The sequence below is a fragment of the Gouania willdenowi genome, chromosome 6 (assembly GCF_900634775.1).
Source record: "Gouania willdenowi chromosome 6, fGouWil2.1, whole genome shotgun sequence".
NCBI classification, from domain to species: domain Eukaryota; kingdom Metazoa; phylum Chordata; class Actinopteri; order Blenniiformes; family Gobiesocidae; genus Gouania; species Gouania willdenowi.
Genome location: NC_041049.1, coordinates 34,828,152 through 34,835,319, shown reverse-complemented (window position 1 = coordinate 34,835,319; position 7,168 = coordinate 34,828,152). Strand labels below are relative to the sequence as shown.

The 7,168-nt window shown below is 38.6% G+C and overlaps 1 protein-coding gene across 2 annotated transcripts in view; it reads left to right on the top strand.

The window, feature by feature from the left end:
• Nucleotides 1–288: 288 nt before the first annotated feature.
• The window catches only part of cd82b (CD82 molecule b), a 39,084-nt gene continuing 32,204 nt past the window's right edge, over nucleotides 289–7,168 (top strand). Inside the window, exon 1 of one of the 2 annotated variants that reach the window (XM_028449034.1) lies at nucleotides 289–345. The gene's annotated coding sequence lies outside the window, so the exon portion shown is untranslated. Of the gene's footprint in view, nucleotides 396–7,168 lie in introns of both variants that reach the window. The other variant, XM_028449035.1, reaches the window with a different exon arrangement.

Genomic DNA, 7,168 nt, shown 5'->3' with positions numbered 1-7,168 from the left:
AATTCAGAGACACATTTCACTGTAGGGATACATTATACATGATATTACATTATTATATTTAACTGGATCCTGTAGAAACATTCTCTCATTTTATCTGCATTACTCTGTATGTTCAGCAAAATGACAATAAAGCTTTTATGATTAGATTATGTTTTTTAGTGTACAGGAGTAGGAGAGACATGGCTTCAGGTTACGGATCTGGGAAAAATGTAGGAAGCACTGGTTTTAGTGATGCGGGAAGGAGGGGGTTAAACCCACAGTGGGGGTGTGGACATGTACACTCAGAGGAGCCCACATACACGGATAGACCGAGCACCGCTGAGCCCCTGTGAAGACCAGCTGACGGTAAGAAAACCTTCGTCAGAAACAAGGAAAGGCTGGAAAACGCCTGAGCAGTGAGTCACTTGTGTGGCTGTGGCTTTAGGAAACTTTGTCCTCTCCTAGTTTGTTCCTCTTTCACTCTTTCTGTCACAAACCTACCTGTAATTCACGTGTATCAGAGACGGACTAAAGGCGCACACAGTAAACACTTTAATATAGGTTATTAGCCGATGCCTAACTAAAACTAACGCGTTTTATAATGAATATAAGTTTACTGTACAACAACTGTACCTTCATTTAATTTAACATAACAATATAATACGACTGTTCTTCTCTAATTTATATCAATAGACCTGCTTCTTTTTTGTTATGTTTTACGTAATAGTCCCACATATAACCTGTTTACACTATAGACCTACTCAGTAGTATTGATGCAGGACTAATTAGCTATGCACCAAACGGCTGATTAAAAAGTGACCTAAACTGGACAAATAAGGGCGCTGCGTACGGATAGAATGTATTAATTAATACATATATTAATATGGAAACCGTATGGATAGCCACAGCCTTAAAGGCACACTGCGGACTTTTTGACCTAAAGACTTGACCCATATTAGATATTTTAAAATGATTCCTCAGGCCAATATACAGCACTTGACAGTATCAATGCTCCGAGTGGGGTTTCCCTCTTGAAATACCGACCATGTACGTTTTGAGAGATAGAGCGTCTTTGACCAGGGGGTTGGGTTAATGGTGCACTAATTGCAGCAGTAGTTCAGTCAAAGGGGGTCGGAGCGACCCGGCTTACATGGGGTCGCCCGACTGCCCCAACTCTGACCACCGCGCCAACGCAGTGAGGAGGGCTGAGCGCTGGGCCTCCAGCAGCTGGGAGAGGAGGGCGGCTGCTCCTCTGTACTTATCGTACTTTTTTGATTGATCTGACAGCATTGATAACTTTGGTTGTGGTTGTTAAATGGTTTATATGCTTCAATTGCAAAAATTGTAGTGTTCTAATGACGTGCAGCCTGAGTGATAACTAGGGCTGGCATTAACGATTATTTTTTAAACGTTTAATCTAGCGATTATTTTTTTTCGATGCATCGATTAATCTTTCGATTAATTTTACCAGTTTGATTTGACTCGATTCAATTATCTCCCCATTAATTGACTAAAAGTAATTCATACATGTTGATTTACATATCTAAAATGAAAAGAAAAAAACATTAATTCCTTAACATTTCAATATATGTTTATTGCTCCTCAACTCAAAATTCCAAAAGGCAGTGGGAGCCGGCAGCCTGTCATGGGGTTCTGAACCAACAGAAGTGTGTGTGTGTTCGTCTTGCTGTTGCTGTTACTGCTGCTGATGTCACGGCGGGTGTTTCCTCCTTGTCCCGTCGACGCTCTGCCGTCCGGTCACACCCGGGATAAAGGACGAGGGTTACGGGGAACAGCTACCTTCAACAAACGAGTGTGTGCCTTCACTGCCTTGCACTTTTGAAACTCGGAGGAGCCACTTATTTTCCGGTGCCTCCATTTTTGTTTTGGTCAGACAATGCATCAGTGCGCATATTTTGCGTCAACGTATTTTTTTCCGTCGACGTCATCGATTACATTGACACGTTGTCCCAGCCCTAATGATAACATAAACATACGAGTTGTGTATTCATATGAAGACATCGTAACATCTCGGCTGGCGGGCCTACAAGAGATGCATGTATATTATATACCAGGGGTCCCCAACTAAATTGGCAAGAGGTCCACTAACCCGATCAGCCCAGTCGACGAGGGTCCGGACATCCAAAAACACCCAACAATAATTCAGTTTTCTGTCCTTTTATTAAATTGTTACTTTGTCAACAAGTTGACAATAAAACTATCTTTAAATTTATTCAACTGATTTTGTTGAAATTCATTCAAGTATGTTATTTCCTTTTAGTACAAATAAAACCTTTCAACATTAATAACAGCAACAGGAAGCATAAAAATAAATACTGAATGTCTTAATACATTAGGTGCAAATGAATTACCATCATAACCCCTCAGAAAAAAAATACATTCAGTGTTGTGAACAGCTGCTAATGCACATAAACTTGCAAACATTGTATTTCAAAAGTGCAAATAGGAAACAAATGTTGCACCTCATAATGCATTATATATAAAAATGTAAAACAATACTTCTGTTAGTGCAACAAAAAAAAGTTAACATTTTGTAAACAAGCAAGTTTGTGAACTCTCTTAAATCAAAAGGAATGGAGTCAAAGCAATTCTCAGACATGTATGCACATGTAATGGTCAGTTGTGAGCGGTACTTATTCTTAATGATGTTTAGTGTAGAAAAGGCTATAGGTAGAGCCAAACAATGTTAATGTGTACACTGCCACTTTATTAAGTACAGGAAACTTTGCCTTTGGCACAGTCTGCAGCCAAAATGGATTCACATTGCTCTCTTAACACTACATCAGTCAGAAAATCTAATAGCTCCAATTGAAGGGCCTGTGCATTAGACCATTTGTACACATGCATTGCCTCCTTTCAGAAATAGATAACATTCTTAACAAAAAATGGACTCCTTACAAAAAGCATCAGCTGATCTCCCAATGTAAAGCCATCAAAATGAGCCCTAAAGTTTTCAATCAACTTTTGGATGAAGTCAGAATGAGCAGTGACATTGCTCTCCTGTATCTTCTTCAGTGAAGGAAAATGTGTACAGTCCTGATCAAGATCCATTTTCAGAATGTCCAGTTTCCTCTGAAAAGACTGGACAGCAGCCACCAAGTCACACACAGAATTGTCTTTCCCTTGAAGTTTCAGGTTGAGGTCATTTAAGTGCCCTGTGATGTCAACCAGAAAGGCCAGTGTGTTCATGTTACTTTCCTCTTCTAAAAAGTGCAAAAACATCTGAGACTTGTGACTCTTTTGTTGCACAAGGAAATCTTTAATTTCATTTCTTATCTTCCAAAAGCGTGCCAGCACTTTTCCTTTACTCAACCATCTGATACTGGAGTGCAAGAGCAGGTCATTGGCAGGAGCATCTACTTCTGCTAAGAACTCCCTGAGCAGACGAGATGAGCTGATGAAGCCCTAAGAAAGTTAACTAGTTTGGTGATGGTGTTCATAGCTTCTGCATGGTGCTCTGTAAAATGTTGAGCAGAGAACAGACGTGTGGATAATGCAGTGATATGACAAGAGCTCTGGGTTGTCCTCTTTTAGTAGACTGACTGCACCCTTTTCTCTTCCCATCATAGACGGTGCCCCATCAGTGGTGATGGAGACAAATTTTTTTACATCAATTCTCCTCTGTCAGCATTTACTTTATGGCCAAATATACAGTATGTCCTCTCCCCTGGTATGCGTTTTCAAAGCTGTGACTCCTAAAATGTCCTCTGCAAATATTTTAGTTTCTTGATGATAGAATCGGACATACACCAGAGCGTTGTCACTCACGTCAGTTGATTCATCAGCAGCTAACACAATGCACGGGGCACTTTGAATGGTGCTGTCAAGCTGGGACTGCACATCCTCCGACAGTAGCTCAGCTCTTCTAGTTGTTGTTGTGGATGATAAGGGAGTCTGACGAACCTTTTGTTTTAGCTGCTGTCCTTCTTTACACTTAAACAGCGTGTCTGCCATCGCCTCCATACACTCTTTCACCATTCCGGAGTCAGTAAAAGGCTTTTTATGTTTGCCCAAAATCCATTGTACATGAAGTGAGCACTCGTAGGCTTGTTGCTGTGCTGTAAGGGACTGCACTATTACCCGTGTTGCATGCTAATACTGTCTTTTCAGCTCACCAATTTTCCTCGTCCTCGCGGGTGATCCTAGCTTGTAATTTTCGTTGAAAGTTTTGTCTTGTCTCGAAATGCTGCTTGATGTTTCCACTTTTAACAAGAGCAAAAGACTCAACAAATAAATACTCGGTGAAGGCAAAATGAAAGCATACGCCTCAGTCCACTCATCTCGAAAGATGCGGTTTTCTGAGTCCACTTTTCTAATTTTTGACAATGCCATAATCCATTCACGTATCTCATAGTAATGTGTATACAAGCCAAAAAGTGATCTCTCCAGACCCCGGCTCTTGCAAAGGACCCAACACTGACATAGCTGCCCTCGCGCACGCCTGTTCAAAAATAACTTTCGATAAAATTTAATTTATATATTTTATTTCAGTACTTTTAAACAAAAATGTTTGGAGGTCCGGATAAAAAGGTCTTGGGGTCCAGACCTGGACCCCGGTCCGCCAGTTGGGGACCGCTGTTATATACACTTACCTGTGATTAAATGATTGCTACAGACTTTATAGTGTCGCTTTTCTGAGTCAGGTCGGAAACCTTTCCTGTTGATGATGGCTAGCCAGACATTCTGTTTGTTCTCCTTGACTAGTTATTATTTTAGGAATTAGGGATGTAACGATTAATCGTAAGGCAGTTAAAAATCGATTCATAGGTACCACGGTTCACATCGATGCTCTGAAAATTGAATCGCAGTACTTTTTTTAACCAGCAGAGGGCTCTGTATATATTTATCCTTCCAGAAGCGGACGTGACGGGCGGAACTGCTACTATTTTCTTTCTGGCCGCCATTTACTGTTAAACATGCTCATAAATGATTCTTTACTCCTTTAGCACCGAAAGAATATCTGTAATATTATGTGAATATCTGTAAAAGTCAGGTTTTTCTATTAACTCTGTCTGCTAGCATAGCTTCTCTTCTTCACTGGTGGAATAACTGCATGCCAACCGACCACTGGGTTACCAGCGCCCTCTGCTGGTCTAAACAAATATCTGCCGTAAATACAGTAAAATGACTGTTTTTTTTTAAAAGTCTAATTGTTAAGGCAGTAAATACATTTTCAGTTGCAGTTTTAAAAAGAAAAAGAACTATTATGCAGTTTTGAATTGTTTATTATAGAACCAGAATTTAAATTAATAGGCTTCTTCATTTGTATTATTCCTTTATTTATTTCATTCAAGATTTATTTTTAGTTAAATTGCATCATTTTGAATAGTTTATCAAGGGATTCTTTTGACAATGAAAAATAAAAGGAAAATAGTACAGTATTTTCCCCAAAAAAATAAAAGAATATTTTTCAGTCATTTGTCAACATTCCCATTTTGTAAAATAAATCGTGAGAAAATTGTATCGTGAACCTTGCTTTGGTTTGGTTGATAGACTAGCCAGTAGTTTCAAATGTTTTTTTTCTTCCTTCAGATGCACTGAGGAAATTTCACAATGTTATCAATGACTACTCTGGCTGGAAAACCAGGTGAATAAACTTAAGCTGGACTGAAGAATGGATGGTACTTTTTAGCTTGTGTTAGTTAATGCTGCTTAATAATTTACCACCAGCAAATGAATTTTTTTTTTTTACTAAATAGTTTATTTGTGCAATACCTCTACAAACTGCAATTGTTTAAGTTGATGTGTGTTCATTTCTGCAATTTTATTATTGTAATGTTAAATCTGGAAGTTTTGGATCTTTTCACAAAATGTGAATGTCAATCGCAAAACATTTTTAGTCATAAGTATTTAAAGGAGAAGTATTATGAAAAAAATCACTTTATAATGGTTTTGCCACAGTGATATACATTCCATTAGCTTCATTCAGAGGGTCCAAGTTGAAAAAGTTCTGTTTCCTCCCTCATTTTTTATTCCACACATTGTAAAAAGTAAGCTCCAAACGGGTGATTTGGATTTTTCTCGCCTAGTGACTCATAAGGCAAAAACTCCTCCTCTTGACAATCCTGGGTCCTCCTACCCTACATAAGAATGTGAGCTCCTTGTTCAACATCCCACAGTGATGATCCATTGCTCCATTAACCATTGGGCCATCACTGCCCTTTATCCACAGTTAATGTACTGTATTTACATTCAGTATATAGTAGGGATGTAACGATTCACTCAACTCCCGATACGATTCGATTCACGATACTGGGTTCACAATACGATTCTCTCACGATTTATTTTACAAAATGGGAATGTAGACAAATATTCCTTTATTTTTTGGAAATACTGTACTATTTTCCTTTTATATTTAATTGTCAAAAGAATCCCTTTATAAACTATTCAAAACAATGCAATTTAACTAAAAATAAGTCTTGAATGAAATAAATAAAGGAATAATACAAATGAAGAAGAAGCCTATTAATTTAAATTCTGGTTCTATAGTAAACAATGCAAAACTACATAATAGTTCCTTTTCTTTTTAGAAGTGCAACTGAAAATGTATTTTGTGCCTTAACAATTGGACTTAAAAAAAAAAAAAACAGTCTGCACTGTATTTACGTCATTTGGTTGGACCAGCAGAGGGCGCTGGTAACCCAGTGGTCGGTTGGCATGCAGATATCCTTGCAGTGAAGAAGAGAAGCGATGCTAGCAGACAGAGCTAATAGAAAAATGTGACTTTTACAGATATTCACGTAATATTACAGATATTCTTTCGGTGCTAAAGGGGTAAAGAATCATTTATGAACATGTTTAAGAGTAGATGGCAGCCAGAAAGAAAGTGGTGGCAGATTCCTTCTTAGACGAGAGGATATATAGCCTCTGCTGTTTAAAAAAAAACTGCAATTCACTTTTCAGAGCATCGATATGAATCGCAATATCTATGAATCGATTTTTAACTGCCTTACGATTAATCGTTACATCCCTATTATATAGATTATTCAGTATGTAGGTAATCTGAAGCACAGCGTGGGCGCTCACACTCACTTTAATTTTTAGCAGCCATTATATTGCCTCGTATTGCCTTTGACATGATCTGGCGAGGTGTTTGTGACCCAGCGGTCAACTGTCACCTGAAATCGACTATTCCTGTGGTTAGAAGAGAGGAGGAGGAGAAGGAAGC